The 22,131-nt window shown below is 46.6% G+C and overlaps 1 pseudogene across 1 annotated transcript; it reads right to left on the bottom strand.

The window, feature by feature from the left end:
* Positions 1 to 1,290: 1,290 nt before the first annotated feature.
* Positions 1,291 to 9,474, bottom strand: LOC311620262 (AP-3 complex subunit sigma-1-like; annotated as a pseudogene). The gene is made up of 2 exons: positions 9,448 to 9,474; positions 1,291 to 5,253 (listed from the first exon to the last, which is right to left on the bottom strand). The product of its transcript is annotated as an AP-3 complex subunit sigma-1-like (transcript).
* Between the last annotated feature and the right edge of the window lie 12,657 nt (positions 9,475 to 22,131).

Here is a 22,131-nt window from a genome sequence, read left to right as displayed (position 1 = left end):
TGGAGGAGAAGAGAAAGGAAGATAAATACTAAGGACAAATAGAGGAGGTTTTAAAGTAAACAAGGTTTCTTTTTAAGTAAAGAAAATTCCATTTTTCTGATATTCAAATGGAATCCATTCGTTTAAGCCCCATAAATTGTTAGGTTTTATAGCAGTCAGTCTGCATCACTGGTTGGTAGGTTAGTCAAGTCTCTGTTCTCCCTCAAAGTAGTAGGGGAAGGGGGAGATCATCTAATTTCAGTTGTCTACTCTCACTTGTATGTTTGATGAGCAAAGCAGTTAAAAATTAAGTTTAAGATATGGATTGCAGATTTCCCTTGTATTATCAGTTTTGTTCTCTGGTCTTCAACCTGCTACCTGCCAGCAAGATAAAATGACCTGGGAAATTTTTTTTAAATCCTTCAGCAGACAAGATTAGGTTGGAAGATAACCATGGAAAGTCCGTTCTCTCCTCCTTCTCCAGCCCCTTTGAATGCCTGCATCAACCCCTGCCCCTCCTAACAGCCTCTGTTCAAATGCCTGGTGGCTCCCATTTCACTCAGTAAAAGCCAAAGTCCTTACAGTGGACTGCAAAGCCCCTATATGGTCTGATCCCTGTGACCTCTTGGATTCACTTCAGTCTCTACCCACACAGGTCTCTGCCTGGCTGTCCCAGAACTGGCTGTCCTGTTTCACTCAAACCCCAGGGTCCTACAGGCACTTGCTTTATCTGTTACCTCTACCTGGATTGTAACTTTGGCCAAAGTCACCTCTAACTTCAAGAGGGACTTAAGAGGAACAGAAAGGAATACTTGTGAACCATGACAGCCTTATATACATTCAATGGCTGTATGTGCCTGCAGAAAATGAGATTGGTGTTAGGTACACTCTAGGAGACTGTCTTACTTGAACAAATGCCAATAGCAGAAAGACTAGGACCATAAGGGATCGTCTCATTGTAAGTACTCATTATTAGAAAGAGGTCAATGTTCCTGCATCTTTGGGGATGAAGTAGACTGGTGGTTCATGGAAGTCCGAAAGGTTGGCAACCGCTGGTTTAAGGAAACCTTTGGAGCCCTGGTCGACAACCGGGGATCCATGGGCCATGAGGTCCAAAAGGTTGGCGACGGCTGAAGTAGAGCACCTGGCGTTTAGGGTGAGGTTAAATTTGCATGGGCAGAGAGCTAAGTAGGGAGAGATTCCAAGAAATAGGATGGCTGAGTAGGGAAGAAGGCATGAGGCCAATGAGGATGTTGGTCTTAGCAAGAACTTCACACACTGACCTAAGAGGACTGAGAGGTACATCCCTAAGAAAGCCTGCCGTTTATGTCCAAGGTTTCTTAGGTTGATGATATTGTTTATCTCAAATCAGCTTTACTCTCAAGTGCAGTGCCATTTCAATAATACATGAATTTGTTTTCCACCCAGTGCAGTGCTGCCCCAAACCTAACACTCTATGTAATTTTGGCTAATTGTCCAATCAGAAAAATTTGTTGTGGGGGCCTCAGGAAGAGATGTGGGTTGTATAGAGCCGTGGCAGTGGTCTGGCGGACCTGTGGGTCCACGTAGAAGACATTCTTCATAACCTCAGTGAGCCCCACTGGGCTAGCACCTGGCCAGCAGGAGCTAGGGGCTGTGGTCTCATTTGAACTGTGCACTTTAAGGCAAGTGCATGTGAGCAGAGGGGCGGGGACCACATGAAAAGCTGTTTGAGGTTTCCTGTTTGCTCTAGCTCCACTGCTGTGCTGCTCCTCTGCCACCCCCTCCCTCCAAGCCAAAACGAAGTAACAGCATTCAGGAGGCGAAGTTAGAGCTAAAAGCAGTCAAGTATTTGATAGTTCATCATATTCCAAGTTTTAAACAATGGACAGTGTATTTCATAATTTTAAACATAACCTTCAATTTATTAGCAATTTAATTCTGAAGTGCCTAAAAGTGTATCATTATGTGCATATTTTTAGCTTGTAAAGCTATTACCCAAGCCTATTCATTGTGAATATAATTTGGATGTAAACATTACAAGACCTTTTGTTTTAATCAGAAAGCTTCTCTGCACAGTGCTCCGCTCCCTTCCGTTCTAAAGCAGTAACGTCTACAGTTGTGGCTAGGACATGAGGTAAAACAACATATTTTCTCAGTACGTGTGATTCTTTGGAGTAGAAATTCTGTGAATATAGTGAAAGTAAAAAACAAAAGCAAAACCCAACAGTGTGGGCTCTGCTCACTCACAGGACATTTCATCTTCCTGCTGCTCCAGATGTCCTGCCCCATGTTGCAGGGGAGAATTATTAATCAACGTTAATAGATAAACCCTGCCGTCACTAACCCTGACATAGGAAAGACTCAGAGTCTTCACTGCCATCCACACCTGCAATTGGTGTTTCTGCCTTTGAGACTAGAAGACAGTTCACTGGAAACTTTGCTGTCTGCTTTCACACACCAGCAGAAACGTGATTACCTCATCCTCTCCAGATAATGATACTTATCTCTTTCTGAGGCACTAAAGAGAATTTTATGTTTGCCACGGAGCCTATATTTTAAGTTAGTCTACCTTAACCCTCCAAATTTGATGTCGGTCTTTCTACTCATTTTCTGGTGGTGTGGGGGAAAAGACAAATCAAATGGAAAATCTGAAAATATGGATTATTGTATATGTTAAATATTAATAATTAAAATGTACTGGATTTATTTCCCAGCATGGTTTAAAATAACCTGTAAAAATTCTCAAGCTGGGGAAAAAAACTATTTTTTTCTGATTAACATTAACCACTCTAATTAGTTTCTTAGGGAAGATCTCACCAGCTTTATTACCTCTTGATATAATTCTAATTATAAAATATACATAATGGAATTTATCATTTTAAGCATAAAATGTAGTGGCATTAAGTACATTCACAGTGTTGTTTAATCATCACCCCTATTTACAGAGCATTTTTATTATCCCAAACAGAAACTCTGCATCTACTAGGCAGTAACTCACCATTCTCCCTCCCCTCAGCCCTTAGCAACTGCTGTTCTTTCTATCTCTAGGAATTTGCCTATTCTAGATATTTCATATAAGTGAAATCATACACTATTTATCCTTTTGTGTCTGATTTCTTTCACTTAGCATAATGTTTTCAAGTTACATCCATGTTTTAGATGTGTAGGAATTTCATTCCTTTTTATGACTGAATATTATTCCCATGATAAGCTATCCATTTACCCATTGATAGACACTTGGGTTTTAGCTATTGTGAATACTGCTAAGAATGTGGATGTGTATAACTTTGAACCCCTGTTTTCAATTCTTTTGGGTATACAGTGTATATCTAAGAGTGGAATTGCTAGGTGATATTTTAATTCTATGTTCAACTTATTAAGGAACTGCCAGACTGTTTTCCACAGTGGCTGCTCCATTTTACATTCCCACCAACCATGCTTGAGGGTTCCAGATTCTCCACAACCTTACTAATAATTGTTTTCTGTTTGAATAACTAGTGTGCAGTGGTCTCTCACTGTGGTTTTCATTTGCATTTCCTTGAGCATTTTTTCATGTGCTTTTTGGCTATTTATGCATCTTTAGAGAAATGTCTAGGTTCCTTGCCCATTTTGTGGTAGGGTTGTTTGGGTGTTTTATTGTTGCTGTTGTTGGTGTGTTGAGTTATAGGAGTTTTAAATATTCTAAATATTAATACCTTATCAGATAGGTGATTTGCAATTTCCCCCCCCATTCTGTGGATTGTCCTTTTATTCTATGGATGTTTACATTGTTACTGTAGTGTCTTTTAATGCACAAAAGTTTTTAATTTTGGTGAAGTCCAATTTTTTTATTTTTTTTATTTTTTTTTTTATTGCCTGAGCTTTGGATGTCATACCTAAAAATCATTGCTTAATCCAGGGTCATGAAGATTTTCAGCTATGTTTTATATAGCACTTAAATTTATCTTTGGTCCATTTTTTATTTATTTTTTTTTAGCAGAGATATATTATTGTTTACTTTGTTGAGTCAGAGGGCTGTGAAAAAACAACAACTTATTGCCAAAGTAGATAATCAAACAAACAGAAAGGTGCTTTAGAAGTCCAATTGCCTTGGGTTTATTTAAACTAAGAGGAAAAGATCATAATGTTTCCATGCAGTACATAATTAGTTCGTTAAATGGGGACAGGTAATAGAAAGAATTAAGGAATGCTGCACTTGTCATCCATACAAAACACCAACACTTTGGGTCAATTTAAAGAAATGTTTCCAACACTCTTCGAAATAGTTGTCGCCAATATATGGAGGCTTGCCTTAGGTAGACATAGGAATGCAGTTTAGAAAAGAAAGAAGAAAAAAAAATTACACTGTCTCTGGCTGGTGTGGATCAATTGGTTGGAGTGTCCCGTACACTCAAAGGTGGCGGGTTCAATTCCTGGTCAGGCACATGCCCAGATTGTGGGGTTTGATCCCTGGTTGGGGTGAGTGTGGAAGGCAACCCTTCAGTGTTATCAATGTTTCTCTCTAGTATTGATTGATGTTTCTATCTCCCATCCTTTTTCTAAAATAACTTTTTTTTTAATAAAAAAATCACACTAGAACTCAATTTCTTCAACATTACTTTGCAAGAAAAACAACATTCAGCTGCCATACTAATTTTACACAGTTTATATACAGTATCTTGACTTAAATCCAAAAGCAAAAGTTAAGACTCTCTATTTTTGACGAACAACTGCACTTAGGTGATCTGCCCGCCCGCCCCCTCCCCTCCCCCAGTTTTATAATTTAAGCCTTTTAAATTGTTTTATTTAAAAGAAGGCAGGTTTGGTGCCTTTATACTGATGTCACCAGTGTTGATATTTCTGGGGATCTCAGGAAGATTCACATTCTTTACTGCTAATACAGCATGGGCAAGAGCTCCCGCTAAGCCAGCCTCAGATTTCTCCAGGTTATTTTGTGCATCAATTTGTGTAACAGTCTCATTCATGTTGGTCTCATTCATGTTAGTCCCCCATCACTATTTCTGCAAGAATATTGTGAACCTTGCTTACATGGAAAATTAAACGCAGTTCACAGACATTTTCAAAACCTGTCTAATGTTTTCACAAATATTAGAATTAGATCTAAAATGCCAAGTTCATTCTTTCTGAAGAATCCACACAGAAGACAAAATGTAACACTGCAAAATGTCTGCAAATCAGTTTGTTGTCAGCTCCAATTAATACTCCTCCTAGGGAACTACAAACATGTGCCTCTCTCTTGGATACCAAATGGAATGTCTCCCCAAAGATTCGCTGTGTTTCTTCACCGAAGGCCTGTAGGACGTGTGGTTGTTGAAGATGAGCGTGGCCTCAGTCATGGCTGAGCCAGGCTGGCTGGGTGGGTGCTGGTGGCCAGGGCGGGGCAAGAGCCTCACCTGATCCTTTTTTTTTTTTTTTTTTTTTTTCATTAATTTTGGCATATGGTATAAGGTAAGGGTCCAACTTTATTCTTTCGTGTGTGGCTACACAGTTTCCCCAGCACCATTTGTTGAAAAGATTGCCAGCTTTATTTATGATAATGGATTAAGCTATTACTTTTTTTTCCTCCTGCCTCACCTGACACTGGACACACAGGCTGGAGACCGAACGCTTGCAAACTGCTTCTTCCCCTTCCTATCGCCTGGCTGGTGAAGAGCCATCCTGATTCCTACGTAATAACACGTACGCTCCCCATGGCTCTGCGGTTCTTAGCCTTCGTATGCCTGTCTTCCCCCTAAGGCTGGTAGGTGGCTTTGAGAGTTGGTGAGACAATATTTACAAAACACCTAGCACTGTGCCTACCACACAGCAGGTGGGTCTGTCATGCCCTTCCTTTTCAGGTAATAGCTCCTGACTCTCCATGACTTAAGCAAAAAGTGAAATTTATAGAAAGGCCATTAAAAGCTCACAGATGAATAGGAAGGCTGGAAAACCAGGCTTGGAAATGGGTAGGAACCAAGGTCATTTAAGGAAGGGTCTATCCGCTTGTGCTTCTTAGTGGGGCAGACACCAAAATTTAGTGAAATGCCAAGACTACTATACATAATGCTTATAAAAGATTTCCCAGAGGAAATCAGAGGACCATTAGGAAGAGGGAGTCAAAGATGGGCAACAATTTATGGCAACTGACTACAAATAATTCATCTGGTTGGCTTCCCAACATCCAACTGAAGTCCCTTGCTTCTTGACAACGCCACACTCTATGGACCAACCTCTGATCAGACCTCTTAGGAACTGCTGCGTCTTAAGACAACACTTACATAAAAATATCCTAACGAGAACTCAGTGACATTTTATTTCTTCTCATTGCCTCCATGTTGGATGTCCCAGATCTGCAGTGATCTGGAAAAGGAGAGAGTATTATTACAAGATCAATTATACTATCAGCTTTTCATGTTATTAACTGAACCCAAGACTTCTTTTATTTTCTAGAATACAGTCATTTTTGTTGTTTATCATGTCACATTTGTAAGCAATGTTTGTCATGTAAACATGTTTGCATCTTATGTGGATAATATATGAAAACACACACACACATATATACACACACACACTAAATATATTCAATTCTCCAACATCTGGAGACAAGTAAACTATAATGATGATAGAAAAATACAATGCACATTAGAAAAAAAAGTAAATTACCTGGGTATCAATAAAAAGCACCTACGGATTGGAAGGCGTAGGTAACTCTTGCTTGCACTGTCTGGGAACAGTGGACCCCATGCTGGATCTACCTAGGAATGGCCTCTCCCTGGCCAAACATGCATACAACTTATCCAAATAGAGCTTGATTTCTCAGCCCACAGCCCCTCTGGAGAGCAAGGCAGTGCCCTATAGTCTAGGAATGGCGTCTGCATGGCCAGAGATCCCATTGCAGTCAGCCACGTGAGACCATGGAATTGGGATCGGAAGGGCTGAGGCCATGGAAAACACTTGGCTATGTCCTGAATTTCAAAACAATGGGCTCAGCTAAGAAACCGTTTGGCTGATTTCATCCCAAAGTCCTTTACAGCATTTATACCTTTGGTGATGGTTGTGGAAGAGTCAACATGTTCCTAAGATAGCGTGTAATTGTAGCCAGTCAGTGCCTCAGGGTTACCTCTTTCAAGGTATAACCGCTCCAGCCTTATCCATGCGCGGCTATTGCTGGTCACATTCAAGATTCCATCACATTTGTGACTCAATTTTGTTCCTACTACTCCTACTGATGGGCTCTCTCCACAGAACTTTATTCCAGTTTCCCTCAGAGAGGATCTGAGTGGCTAGCCAGTCAACATGGATTCTCCAGTCCTGCTGGGCTGACCTCCCTCTCTGGGCCACAGTCAGCCTGTGAAACGGCTCCCTTAGACTCAGGGGCAAACCTTTGACCTCTCTCAGGCAGCAAGGTCACGTGGGATAAGGCCAGATCACCTGTGAGTGTGACAGGCACGCAGTCCCATCACAAACACTACAGAAGTGGGCGGTTTTACTTAACATTTCCAACAGTACATGCAAGCCCCTGAGCTAACCTCTGTAGAAGATAAAGATGTGGGAAAGACTTCATTCCTGTCCTGAGAAACAGTGTTAGATGTCGTACAACAAGCATGTGAAACTCACGGCCGGCAGGCTGCATGCCTCTTGCCGAGAGTTTGACATTCTTGTTGTACACAATTATGAGACAAGCCTGCGAATGAACAGGGAGTGGAAGATGGCAGTGTCCAGCTGACGCAGAATGTTAGTTCTGCCCCCTAGCCAAGCCTTCACTCATTTGCTTACCTTGGGGCTTCTCCCTAATGAGAGCTCAGTAAATGATAGTTGTTACCAAGGAGACAGCAAAGCCCCATCCTGGAACCTCCCAGGCCTGCTGAGTGCCACCCAGTTCTGCTGGACCAGGAAGCGTTGGAGAGCATATGCACAACCAGTCTGTGGTGCAGTTGCTTTTTTTTTTGCAAATGGGAGAGAGCACAGCAGGGGAGGAGTCCACAGAGCGGCCACTGTCATTCCAAACCACCCCTAACTACTCCCCCAGGGCCGCCCCCAGCCAGGCAGGCACTTTGGCTGGGCTAATGGGAGGCATTCGCCAGGGACTTGAGGAAGCTTAGAGTGCATTCAGTCCTCCAGTCACCCTACCCTCTCTGCTTGTCACAGGTCAGCTGACACCATGCTTTCCTGGCCCAGCTCCCACGTCTGCCTGGGAACTTGTGGATTCAGATGAACTTCTCTTGCTGGGTTCTTCTCGCCACCTTCACCTTCTTCAAAGCCATAACCACAGTGGTTGGCTGGAGGTCTTCCTGAGCAGCCAGTAGCTGTGTTTCCCTGACTGTCCCCAGTTTCTACAGAGCCAGCCGTTGGTCCCCATGGGCAGGAGGAAGGCTCACTTGGGGACTCCCACCCATCGCTTCTCACACGGTGAGCGCTTCGCCTCAGATGTATGATTCCTAGGACACGGCGAGTGAATGAATAGCAAGGGATATTTTTATGTAGTTCTGCAAACACTGCTTGTAAATCCCATTGGGGTCTTGAGTTTAATTTGGCCCAAATTAATCTTCTCACCACGAAATCTCAAGATCACCAGGTAGTAAGTATGACTTTGGAAAAGTCCCCTTTGAAATATAGGTAGGAGGCTCTCAGCTGTTGGGAAGCGCAGAACCAGCACTGTGGGCTGGCCTCCCGGGGAACTAGGGCCAGGCCAGAGGCCAGGGCTGTCCTCCCGGGCTGCCCCCCCGCCCAGGGCTGCGAACATGAATTCTATCCCTGTGACTAGATTTGGCCTAATTTCTTATTTTTGATCCACGTCTATTTTTGCTGTTGTTTGTTTGTTTGTTTGATTTTAATAGGAGGTAGACAGTGTTTTCCTCATAGGTTAGTTAGGGAAGGGGAGTTGTTGCTGATCATCAAGCTTTTCATCCAAGGGCAGGTGTCTGATCCTCCCTCATGTCCCTACTCCTTCCCAGGTGTCCCACATCAGAAGTCCACTTTCTTCCTGAATCCTCGACGTGCTAAGTCCTTCCTAAATGACTCAGAGATAGAAACGTGGCCAGGGGACAGGCCTTTTCACAAACTCCTCCAAGGCCACGTAGGCCACAGAAGGGCTGGTTGGGAGAGGGGGAGGGATGACGACCTGGTTTCTAAAATAGGGCTGTTAAACCCTCCAGAACTGGCTTCTTAGCAAATGCGCTGGTCTCACAGAGACCAGAGAACCTGCCAGGGACACGTGCGCCTCTCATCGTCCTACGCCAAGAAACCCCAGAGGAGAGAGACCGCTCAGGGTCACTTGTCTTTGAGTTACGATAGGTCATTTGTTTATCCAAGATGGAAGTTGTTTATTAACCACTCCCTTCTTATCTCTTAATTCTCTGAAGGGCACTTCCCAACCTCTAAATCCACAATAGTAGGTCCCCTGAGCCAGGTAAAGACACGCAAGGAAGGAGCAGTCTTTTTCTTCCAAAGAGGCCTGCATGGAAGCCCACAGAAGCAAGAAACCCATAAACTCAGCTTCAGACGCACCATTCCGTTCTCAAAGACATGGTTCATGGCCACTTAGTGGGACTTGCCCAAAGAACAAAGTGACTCTCCCCACAACCGCTTTGCACAAGGCCGGACAAAGCACGTCACACTAGCTCCAACACATGATTGACCCTTGTGTGTAGCCTGTGCCTGGGACTACACACTAAGTGCTTCCATGCAGCTTCTCATCTAAACCCTCAAGATAACCCCGTGAGGTACACGTGAGAGTCTATCACTCAGATGAAAAGCAGAGGCTTTGAGAGGGAGCCTGACCTGCAGGAGGGGCACCACGCCTACTGGTGAAGCCCTCAGACCCACTCTGCTAACCACTCTGCGGTCCCCACTGGCAGCCTGTGAAGTGGAGGAGCCACAGCTTTTGCTCCCTTTCCTTCACCTCCGTTTGGCACGAGAGCAAATGCCATGTTGGGTCGACTAAGCACCGACCCCAGAAGCCTCTGCAAGAAGCCCCTTCCTTCCCGGGCTGGGCCCAGCCTCGGTTCCCCCAGAGCCCTGCCGTGGACCCCAGTACGTGAAGCTGGAGAGAAGGGAGCTGCAGATTCCTTTGTTCCCCGGTAAATTCCATTTCCTTTTCTATTGTCTAGGGAGTCTTAGCGATGTAACGTTACACCCAGCTTATGCTGCTTTCAAAAAGAAAGGTTCGTGGAGGCTGGCAAATTACCATTCACAGCTCTGAGGATGATAAAGTCACAGGAGAGGAGTGGAAACGGTGCACCTGGAGGCAGTAATTACAGGCTTGGGCAGGGAGGAAAGAAGAGACGAGGGCAGGCCAAATACAGCTGGGTGTGGGGGGCTGGCTAGGGGGGCAACAGCGGGGTGGTGGGGAGAGCAAGCCCGTGGAGGGACGAAAACCAGGCAGTGGAGGAGGTTACATCACCTCGGGCCCCAGCCCTGCCCCGCCCCTCCATCTTTTTACTCCTTACCTTGCGTTTCATTTGTGTGTGTGTGTGTGTGTGTGTGTGTGTGTGTGTGTGTGTGTGTGTTTGTTTGTTTTGCCCTTTATCTCCTATCTCTTTGTCCATCGTTCCACACCAGCACCAGATGGCCTGTGAGGATCAGAATAAAACCTCTTGAGGCCTCCTCATGGCAAACAATCCATGTTTTGCTCCTTCATTTGGGCTCTCTGGTCTGTATTGTATGAAATACCGGCCAGGAACACCCCAGGAATTTACTCCAGAGACAAGACTGAAGAGACTGAAAATCAGGAGTCATGATGTCTACTGTCCCCCAAACTTTCCAAAAGAGGGTCAGATAATAAATATTTTAGACTTTGAGGTCCGTGCATACAGTTTTTGTTGCAACCACTCAACTCTATTGTTCTAATGCAAAAGTAGTTAGTTGATACATAAACAAAGGGGTGTGACTGGGTTTCAATAAAATTTTATTTATAAACCCTGGAGCCCATAACCTGCTGACTCTGGTTTATAGACTAAAGTTCTAGAGTCTAGGTCCTCTTGTCTTTAGCCCTGAGCTTTTAGAAATATATATATATTCATGTGTGACTGTTAAATTTAAAAGTCAGATAAATGCTATTGATTTTAAAAATCTACCTTTGAACTCAAATACCAAGAATTTCCTTCTTCCTTAGACCTACCCTAAAGGGAGGTCTTACAGAAGTTCCCATGGATGTTTGTTTGCAAGAGAAAGGATAAAGGGTTAGAAAAGGTAAAGGATAAAGGGTAAAGGTTTAACTAAAAATAGTTAAAATTATAGTATTCTCAGCTATACTATAAAACAGGCTAGCAATTCTTATCTAATTGTGATGGGGAAGATTAATTTTTAAAGGGCACTTTGTATAATGTGCTCACATTGTCAGGTTCTGTAAACACCCATCTCTGTCATTCTAGGGTCCACACTGCGATGTCATGTGAGCGGCGGCTGGGCGGCCCACTGTCTCCAGTACCTGCACTCACCAGCTTATTGAGTTGAAATGCATTCTCTTTTCCATTAAAGAAAAAAAAAAAAAAGGAAATTTTCCCTCAAGGAGAAATTTTGAAGCTCTGAGCTTTTCCTTGAGGCCTCACGAGAGAAAACCGAGGGCCGATCCTTTGGGAAGGAGCCCACTGGTTTGAAATGGAAGCGAACAGAGTCCCGGCAGGAAGGTGCTGCTTGTCCACTTGGGAGGAAAGGACACTGAACAACAGGTGGAGGGAGGGTCACAGTCACTTCCTCCAGAGGAGCCGGGACTTCCCTGGGAGAAGTGATAGAAACGTGGCCAGACGGGGTTAGGCAAAAGGGGGACGTGTTAGTTCAGAGAATCCAGACTGAACAACTGCATTAGAAGCTGGGCCTCAGGAACAACGGGGTCCCGGCATTGCACACTGTCCCCGGCCGCCTTTGTCCTGCATGTGGGCAGAGCAGCTTCCTGCGGGAGGCGGATGGCTGCTGCAGCTCCTGAGCCTCATCCCTCCTCCACCGCCCCTGCGAGGGCGGAGAGTCCCTTTCCTAACAGCCCCAGGGACGCCCTGGTCAGTGCGGCTCAGTTGGTAGGGTGTTCTCCCAGGAACTGAAACGTTGCTGGTTTGATTCTGGGTCAAGCCACAAGCCCGGGGTTGTAGGCTGGATCCCCAGGATGGGGCATGCAAGAGGCAGATCAATGTTTTGCTTTCACATGATGTTTCTCTCTCTCTCTCTCTCTCTCTCTCTCTCTCTCTCTCTCTCTCTCTCTCCTCTCCTCTCCTCTCCTTTCCTCTCTTTCTAAAGATCATTTTTTTAAAATCTGGAAAAAAATAAACCCCCCAGGAAAGGACTCCAGTTGGCCAAGCTCCAGCCACGCTGCCACCAGCCAATGGTGGTCATAGCTGCTCCCACTCTAGCCACGTGGATGCGGAGGCAGCAGGCCTCCGAGGGTCAGGACGCCCCGTCCCTGCCCCTGCACAGGCCCCGGACCGCAGTGCTTTCTGCTTGTCCGGTACGAAGTTGTTTGTTCCCGTGTCGACACTAAGCTGACAGATCTCCGTTCTTCTCAGGCAAATTCTGCATGTTAGGCTGACATCTTGGCAACCCTGGCTGTCCTTAGGAAAGGGTTCCATGAGCCTGTCTTGTGTGATTGGTTAGCTCCGCTGGCCAGGGAGCTGAGCTGAGCCCGCCCTTCCTGGCGATGTGCTCTGTCCCCATCACGCTCTGTTTCTTCTCATGGTCACTGAGTCGGCCTCATGCAGCCCCTCAGCACCCAGCCTGCGTTCCCCGGGGCAGAGGATCTAATGTCAGTGGGACACGATTCCGTTCACGCTGAAGGTGGATATTACATTATTTTTAACTCAGGCTCTTGTCTGGGAAAACATATCTGCCTTCTCTCAAAGGCGCGGAAAAAGCCCCTTCCTATGGCAGCAGCTGTCGTGCTCACGGACACCCAAGGCCCGTCTGTCCCCGGGCCTCCCAGGCGCTTTTGTCAAGGTCAATTCCGCTGATCTCTCTCAGTGATAACCCAAAGAGGATTAAGCTCACATCTGACCTTTAAAGAGCCTTATCTTGGGGGAACCAGGCTAATTAAAAAATTAAAAGGCTGCTTTTTAAAAAAATATTTAGACCTCAGCCTAGGGAAAAGATGAACTCACTGCTTATGGCAGCAGAACTATCCATAGAAAATGCCATCCACAGGGACAACTATACCATCACATGAATGAACTCACTGTGGATTCCGGCATCAAACAGAAGCGGGCCCGATAGTGGGCTCCACGGCTTTCTGGTTGTGAGACTTCAGGCAAGTGTCTCCCCTTCTCTAAGCTCTGTTGTCTTCTTTGTAAAATCTATAATAATAAAAGGATAATATGCTAATTAGACCGGATGTCCTTCCGGATGACATTCTGACCTTCCAAGCGGAACTAGGGCTGCAAGGGAAGGCCCACTCTTGCATGAATTTCGTGCGTCGGGCCTCTAGTAGGGATAATAATGGTAACCACCCTGGGAGGTTGTTGAGAGGATCAAGTGAGATAGTACAGGCAAAGCTGTGTCATTTAGGTTAGCTATTCATATCACTGTGAATGTGTTTACTTTTTAAATTTAAAATTTTGCTTCACTTACTGGCCCCATATGTTGACTGCTCAAAGGGACCTCCCTACAGTGGCTGGTTCTCACATGCACAGAATTCAGAAACCTCTAGTGTTGAAGATGGCTCTGCTTTGGAGCAGATGTTACTGGCACCTCTAGGTGCCAGCACCCAGCTGGCCTTGTACTTGACCAGAGAGATACCATGATGGTGACTCTCCTATTAGCAACGCCGTCTTGAGGAAATGGTAGCAAGAGAATAGAAATGGTAATATTGTTCAGAAAAGTCAGGAACATGCCTATTCCTAAGTTCTGCAAATACTTTTTCATTCAAGGACATATCAATCATTGTTAAATATTTTCATCTAAAGCCGTGTTCTTTTTAAATTTTTTAAATTATTTTTTATTGACTTCAGAGAGGAAAGGAGGAGAGAGAGAGATAAAAACGTCAATGATGAGAGAGGATTATTGATCAGCTGCCTCCTGCACACCCCTCACTGGGGATTAAGAGTGCAACCTGGGCATATGCCCTGACCGGAATTGAACCATGATCTTCTGGTTCATAGGTCAACACTACTGAGCCACACGGGCAGGGCAAAGCTGTGTTCTTGAGGTTGGTTTTCTTTTCATGGTTTATGATGGCTGAAGGCATCTCTTTGCATGTTGACAAATATCATAAAGCCATGGAGCCTGTGAGATGGTGTGAAATGTGACCATGGAGTCTTATGGGGAGAGAGCTTATTCTAGTTTCAAAGGCCTCTAGCCCCTTGCTATTCAGGCCTGGTGCATGGACCGGGCTTTGGCAGAAGCTCTGGCCTCACCCAGACTTGATGACTCAGCACCTGCATTTTAATAAAATCCCTTTGCGGCGCTAATGCCCAGTCCAGGTAGAGACGCACTGCTCGCTTCTCAGCCTTAGCTGCACATCAGAGACATCTGGAGAGCGTGATAGAGTACTGATGCCTGGGTGCTGACTTAATTGGTGCTGGGATTTGTTAAATCTTCCCAGGTGACTGCAATGAGCCACCAACGTGGAGAACGTGTGCCCCGGAGACAATCTTTCCTCTTCGTCCGCTTAGTCCCACCATGTTTATTTCTCCGAAAGTGAAAATCTCTCTATGTTGTTTACATCAGTGCAGTGGGTGGATGACCATTTTCTGGATAGTGTTACACAATTAGATGATTCACTTTGAGTTTTAACAATAACCTTTAGGACCTTTGCCTGTTTGGCTCAGCTCTTTACCCGCGCCCCCCCCCCCCCCCCCCCCCCCGCCCATACCCTCCATCTCTCGCCAAGGGTCAGGGTGTGTGCAGGAGGCAACCAATCTATATGCTTCTCTGTCTTTCCCTCTCTCTTGCACGCTGTCTAAAAAATCAATGGAAAGATATCCTTGGGTGAGGATTAACAAAACCTAAAATGAAAAAAATCACCTTTAGGAATGTTTTCTGAACCTTTGCCAAGGTCTCCACCTCCCTCTTTTATTGTGAAGTCTAGCACTAGACAGTCCTCCGGGACAGCCCTGAGCAGTGCCAACGAAGGGCCTCTGTGTCCTTCTGAAAGACAAGTGCCGTGATGAATACAGTCCGACCGCGCTAATGGGGAGAGGGGTGACTTTGATGGTCAAGCAAAAGGCTTTCTCACGCCGACACTCACTCTGGGAGTGAATAAGCCAGTTATATGAGGAGAAAATATACCTTCCCAGTTTTGAGTTTTTCTAAATGGTGCAAGCAATGTGTTGTTAGTTAACCAAACAAGTCATTAGCTGTCTTGCTTCTGTAATTCACGGGCAACCAAACCTGAAGGCAGTTCCCCCTACCCCCACCTTTTTAAAAAAAACATATTTTATTGATTTTTTTACAGAGAGGAAGAGAGAGGGATAGAGAGTTAGAAGCATCGATGGGAGAGAAACATCGATCAGCTGCCTTTCGCACACCCCCTATTGGGGATGTGCCTGCAACCAAAATACATGCCCTTGACCGGAATAGAACCTGGGACCTTTCAGTCCGCAGGCCGACGCTTTATCCACTGAGCCAAACTGGTTTTGGCTGAAGGCACTTTTGCTGATTCAAGACATTTGGCTATCGTGAGCATAAAAGTCACCTGAACCTCAGGCTTCACCACCTGACTATTCAACTTAGAAGGGCCACCTAGGCTACTTACACAGATGTTTGGGCAAAGGTATTTGTGGATTTAAAAAGCTAGATCTCCTCACCTTTAATGAAAACACATTGTTAAAATTTAGATTCCCATTCCATCTTGAATGAGATGCTGTGCTGCTGGGTCATGGACCACATTCTGAGCGGCAAGGCCCTTGGAAATTCCAACAATCCCCCGGCTGAGGAATCAGAGTTTGAGGTAGCACACATCTGAAATACGAAAAAGCTCGTTTTCAAGGTTTACCAACAGCTCGTGGTGTGTCGATGCGAACAGGACACAGGCTCGTGGGAAGTGTTAGTGGGCAAATCCAACTTCCATCGGTGGGAGAAACCTGGCTGAGAATGTTCCCTGGCATTCATGCTTTCCCAATTAAGGAGGAGAGGGGAATCCTAGTTCCTTTATCTCCCGAGTGATCTAGCCTTTAGCCTTCGCCAGCAAGCACAGAGGCAGGAGGAACCACTGCTCTACATTCCCGTTATTTTCGCTGATGTATCTGGATTGCGGTGATGAATTAACCCCGACGTCTGGGCCGACGCACAGTCATTTCCCAGCCCAATTTACACTTCGCATTTGCAGACCTGAAATGCGATGCATTAAAATGGTGCACACGGGCACGGACTGTTCTCTTCCCCGGACTCAGGGAGGGGCGCGCTCCCCGCCTTTGGCTGCGGCACCTGCTCGCGGGCCCGGAGCCCAGCTTGGAGGCCAGAGGGAGGAGGGCTTGCGGGAGGGAGTGGGAGTCCTTAAAAAACAACCTCCCGGCTTACCGACCCAGACAGGCGTCCTCCCGCGGAAGGGGAGGCGGGGTGGGGGTGGGGTTACTAAACACAGCAGATGGCAGCTGTCCGCGGCTATGTGGGCGCTGACAGATCCCGGTGGCCGGGAGGCGCGGGGCTGCGGGCGGGGCAGCTGCCGCCCCGCTCGGAGGCCCCGGTGCGGGCTTCACCGCGGAGCCCGGCCAGACGGGTTGGTCTGACCCGGCGGGAGCTGCGTGGGCAGGAGAGGCCTCTCGATGGCTCCATCTGCCCTCCAGGCCGCACGCAGCCGGCGCCCGGCGAGGGGGAGGAGGGGGCTCCCCGTTTGCGGGCACGGACCCCCCTAATCTCCCAGGGAGATGTCCCTGGGAGCATTCATCCAGGGTGGACGCCAGGCTGAGCTGTGGTCTCTCCTGCAGCCTTGCAAGGCCCAGGGCAGCTGTGAAATAGCAGACACTGAGGATGACGCTGGACCACGTCTGAGGCTTCATCTTATGCGGAATGGGCCTTAGCCACCCAAACCCCCAATCAGTCACCCATATACTAACTACCTTTTGGTATCTGTCAGGTGGCTCTTCCCCCTGATTGGGAGATTTCGTTAGATGGGGAAAGTCCTACAAACCTAGAAAAATGAAGGGACGTGTATATTTAAAAGGGGTACATTGAAATATATGTATATTTAAATACTTTTATTGAAAATAGTGCAATTAAATGACACTGGACAGCACAGACAGTCTGAGAAACTCCCTGGGGCTGAGGGGAGGGTATCAGAGACCCCTGAGGACAGAAGAGCTGTAGTTACTAGACTTTTCAAGCTGCAAAGACCCTGGGAGAGTGAAGGGCAGACACACTGTGCACGTCAGGCAGCTTGTCTCTGACTCAGTGGTGACTGTCCCCGGAGGGGGAGAGGAGCTGTGTCCAGACTCTCGGGCTAAGGGCCTGAACCTCTGAAATGAGCTGCAAGAAGGACCCCCCCGGTCGCGGTGCCTCCATGTGATCCTCGCTGGCCTGTGAGGCAGAGTCCGCAAAAAAGCCTCCCCTTCCCCTCCCCCCAGGGGCTTCTGACCCTCCACCCACACACGGCAGAGACCCAGGCTTCCTTAGCTTCTCCTCAGTCATGCAGTGCTTTTCACAGAAGCTTACTAAGGCCCGGGTTCACTCATTCGTTCCATCCATGTTGGCGAGGAGCCTTTTATGTGCCAAGTCCGGATGCCCACACTCTGAACCAAACAGGCGAGGATCCCTGTCCGAGGGGGGCTTGCAAGAAGAAAATAAACCAGTCGTGGCTGTGCCCGGGTCCCCGGCGATGGGGCTGGCGAGGCCTCTGTAGCCAGAGTTCTCCCCTGTCCCTGAACGGGAGCCTGACACTCAGAGGGCCCTCCACACAGGGGAAGCCGTGACTGTGATCGCTCCGTAATTTCAAAGGAAAGGGCAGCGCTGACCGAGGAACCCGCGCTTGAAAGAGTAGAAGGAAGTTCTAATTCCTTCTTTGGAACTTAAGTTCATCTGGCGGAGGGGTCTTTGGCTGCAAGCTAACTTCTCACAGGAATGTGGGTCTGTGCGTAAGACACGTGAGCCCTGGCCGGTTTGGCTCAGTGGATAGAGCGTTGGCCTGTGGACTGAAGGGTCCCGGGTTCGATTCTGGCCAAGGGCATGTACCTTGGTTGCAGGCACATCCCCAGTAGGAGGTGTGCAGGGGGTAGCTGATCAATCTTTCTCTCGTCGATGTTTCTAACTCTATCCTTCTCCCTTCCTCTTTGTAAAATAAATAAAATATATTTTAAAAAAGAAAAAGAAACATGAGTTTCCTGTCTCCATCCTTCGGAACTCAGGTCAGACAGAAATGCAGGGCCTCTGGTACCCACATTCACGGGGACCGCAATCTATTAACTCTTCTTGGCTCCCCTTCTCACCCCCCCTCATGTTCTCACTTCCCTCCTCCCCACCTTCAATGCCATGATCAAGCATAATCTTATCTCTCTGCCACAGGATCCTTTTCAATGGTTTCCAAAGCCTAAAAGCAATTGTATATCTGCCCTAGATAAGCCAGAACAAACTAACCTACCTGTCAATTTTTTTTTTTTAACTTTTTGACAGCAATAGTAATTCATCACAGTAACCATGGCTGAACAGTTTACCAGTAATTTTTTAAAGAGTATTTGGAAGTGAATACCAAAATGCCAGATAAAGCCACAATGAATATTCCATATGATTGCATGCATGTGCATGCCTGTGTGTACACACACACGCACACACACATTCACACTCAGGCTTACGTCAACTGTATCATACAACTTGCATGTGCCCATTTAACCAACAGGGGTTTCTGTATTCTCCTTTAATCCCTCTGGTGTGTGTATTCTCCTTTAATCCCTCTGGTGTGTATATATATAAAATCCAGCTTTTATATATATATATATATATATATATATATATATATATATATATATATATATATAAGCTGGATTTTTTTAAATCCTTTGTTTTATCGTTATAGGTTATAGTTATGGTTACACTTACTCAGTTTGATTTAAGGTAACATATGAATGAACTTTAACCCGTGATGATAGTTATGCATGTGTTTTAAAGGGTGGCTTATATTTTTTTAACATGAGAACCATAATTTCACAGAAATCACTTAGGATGCAAACAAGTTTTTAAAAAAATCAAGTTACTTGCAAAGCACTTGGTTCTCGGATACGACAGAAATAACACAGGCAGTGAGGAATGCCTGACATTTGCCATAGTTCCGGTGTGACCCAGGGAAACCAAAAAAGGCAACTGATGTTGGCCCCACAGATAGGGCCCTTCGCAAAGCATGCTCCAGCCCAACGTGGCCACGCACGCCTTTAGCCCTCACTAGCAGACAAATAACACCAGGTACCTGTGGCTTAAGTAACTTATTTATTTTTCTGCACCTCCAGAAAAGTCTGCCGTGCAGTTTTGTCCACAGGGGCTTTCCGCTCCCGGGCCGTCTGTGTTTAACGTGATCCCGGCTTCAGATCTCCAGAGCTCGCGGCATGAGGACCGTGCCAGCGACCGCCCCGTCACAGCCAAGCTGCTTCCTTTCGCAAAGCCTGTGCGGAAAGCTCCCTATAAATCATGAGCTATTTTTTTTCTTGCTCCCTTTCACTATTTTCACATTCAACGCCAAGAGGCCTACTTAACAGAGCTTCAGAACTTAAAAGTGGATTTATTTATATTTTTATGAGAAGAAATAACCATGCAGACTCGGAATCATCCAGCGGTCCTCAGCGGGGGTGCGGAAGGCCTGGGCCATTAGATTCGCATTCCTGGCTCCTGGGTGCTGACTGCCAACAGCACCCCCCCCCCCAAGTCTTTGTGACAGCCACACCCCCTCCCCACCACACACACACACACACACACACACACACACACACACACAGGCGTGCACACATTCCAAGTGCCCTTAGTGGGCAGCATCTCCCTTGCTGGAGAACACAGCTGTCTTACTAAAAAGACACCTAAGATCCAGAAAGAAGCTTGTGCAGAAAAATCACATTCATAACCTGCACCAAACTGGTACTGGGTTAGGCTGCTGAGCCGAAAAGAAGAGAGCATCAAACCCCCTCGGGTGCTGGGTTTACAGGGTGGCAGGTGAGGGGACCCGGGTAACATCTCAGGGATCCCCCAGCCCCCCGCCTACGGAGAGGCAGAGCGCTGCCCCCCACGATCCAACAGCAGATGTGAGCTCTCAAGGGCAGCCCCGGGGCCTGGACCACCCCTCCTATCCCAGGGGCTCCACGGCCTGGGGCCAGTGGTCAGCAAACTCATCGGTCAACAGAGACAACTAAGAGTACAACGATTGAAATTTCTTTCGGGAGCCGAAAACAGACTTCCGTGCCTGGGCCACGAAGTTTCAATCGCACTGTACGTGTGCGCCTGCACGTGGTATTTTGTGGAAGAGCCACACTCAAGGGGCCAAAGAGCCCTTTTTGTGGCTCGGGAGCCGCAGTTTGCTGACCACTGGCCTGGGGGACTGTTTTCTTCTGACGGCATCACCTCCTGCCCCTTTTCTCCTGCTTCACTTCCCCTCAAACTGTTTCCTTATTGCCTCTGCCCCTGTTACCCTCGTCCTGATGGTCTTACATTCACTCTTTTCTCAAGAAAATACAGATGGGATCATTGGACATGGCCGCCATAGAGCAGGCCCCTGGGGCGGAGCTTTCTTGCCCGGCTCCCCCACGCCCCCCACAGGCCAAACCTGATTGTTCCGTTTTTAGGATCAACAATGCATTCACCCAGCAGGGGGCGGGTAGCTGGATTTTGAAGCCAGACTGCTTAGGGGTTGAAAGCCAGATCCACATGGCCCCTGTGTAACGTCAGCTGCCTTGTTCCTCAGTTTCTCATCCATAAATGGACACATTATTAATGGCATAGACCCCAAAAGATGTATGCGTGGGGGGTGGAGTTCAGGCATTAAAAGTACTTAGCACTTAGTAAGCATTTGATAAACACTAGCTGTTATTTTTGTTGCTGCTATTATTATTAAGTAGAAAATGGATTATCATTGCCCTAACCGGTTTGGCTCAGTGGCTAGAGCGTCGGCCTGCGGACTGTGGGTTTGACTCTGGTCAAGGGTATGTACCTTGGTTGTGGGCACATCTCCAGTGGGAAGTGTGCAGGAGGCAGCTGATCGATATTTCTCTCTCATCGATATTTCTAGCTCTCTATCCCTTTCTCTTCCTCTCTGTAAAAAGATCAATAAAATATATTAAAAAATAAAATGGATGGTTATTATTATTAAGGAGAAGGTTAGAACTTGTATCTTCTGACACCACTACCACCCCCATCACCACCAACACACTGCTTTTCAGACTTTCCTCCAGGAGGATCTGCATTGGCCCAAGGCTGTGAAACGTAGAGCCCAGGGGGTGGAGGGGAGGGGAGGGCCTACGTGTGCTTGTGCAAGCCTGGTATTTCTCTGAAGTCGGTTGTTTTATCTTTGTTTTACATTCAGTTTCATATATTGCTTATACAGTATGCAAGATTCTGTGTGCTTTTTAAAAATCACACAGACACCAGGGGGGTGAGGGCATGAGTGGAGGGTGGGGAGGGCAATGAAGCAATAAGGACACATATGTAATACCTTAATCAATAAAGAAAAAGAAGAAAAGTTAAACATCGATTCCTTGATATAAACACGCCTGTTCTAATACAAAACATTTTAAATTATTTACTAGTCTGTTTAGTTTTGTCCCAAAAAGACTTAGAGAAGTTGATGTCCCGGGCAGGGGAGTGTCAGCAGTGTTCTCTGTGTGCACGTGCCTCATACACACACGCCATCCTGTGTCATCACAATGCTCATGCCTTCACGGCTGGAAGTTTTCCTTCCAGAAAGATCAAATAGGAAGACATGAGGCCAGTCATTACATGGTCACATCCGTATAAAATGTTGTTTTGTGGGGGACAGGTAGGAAGTGCCCCTGGGGACTCGTCCTCACAGCTCTGAGCTCAGGGAGTTTATCACGTTAGCCACGCCGGTGACATCTGCGGGATGCGACCCGCAGCTCTCAGCCCTCCCCATTCATGCCCCAGTGTCAGCAGCTCCAAGGCCCTTCTTCCTACTTGGTCATTGAAAACACGTTCTTTTGCTTTTTAAAAAAAAAAAAAATTTTATTGATTTTAGAGAAGAGAGAGAGAAACATCACTGATGAGAGTCACTGATAGGCTGCCTCCTGGGGATGGAGCCTGAACCTGGGATTGTGTCCTGACCAGGAGCCAAACCGTGACCTCCTGGTTCAC

The sequence above is a fragment of the Pipistrellus hanaki genome (assembly GCF_964339955.1).
Source record: "Pipistrellus hanaki genome assembly, chromosome: 1".
Taxonomy (NCBI): Eukaryota; Metazoa; Chordata; class Mammalia; order Chiroptera; family Vespertilionidae; genus Pipistrellus; species Pipistrellus hanaki.
Note: the sequence above shows the minus strand (reverse complement) of the source record. Positions and strands in the feature narration are given on the sequence as shown.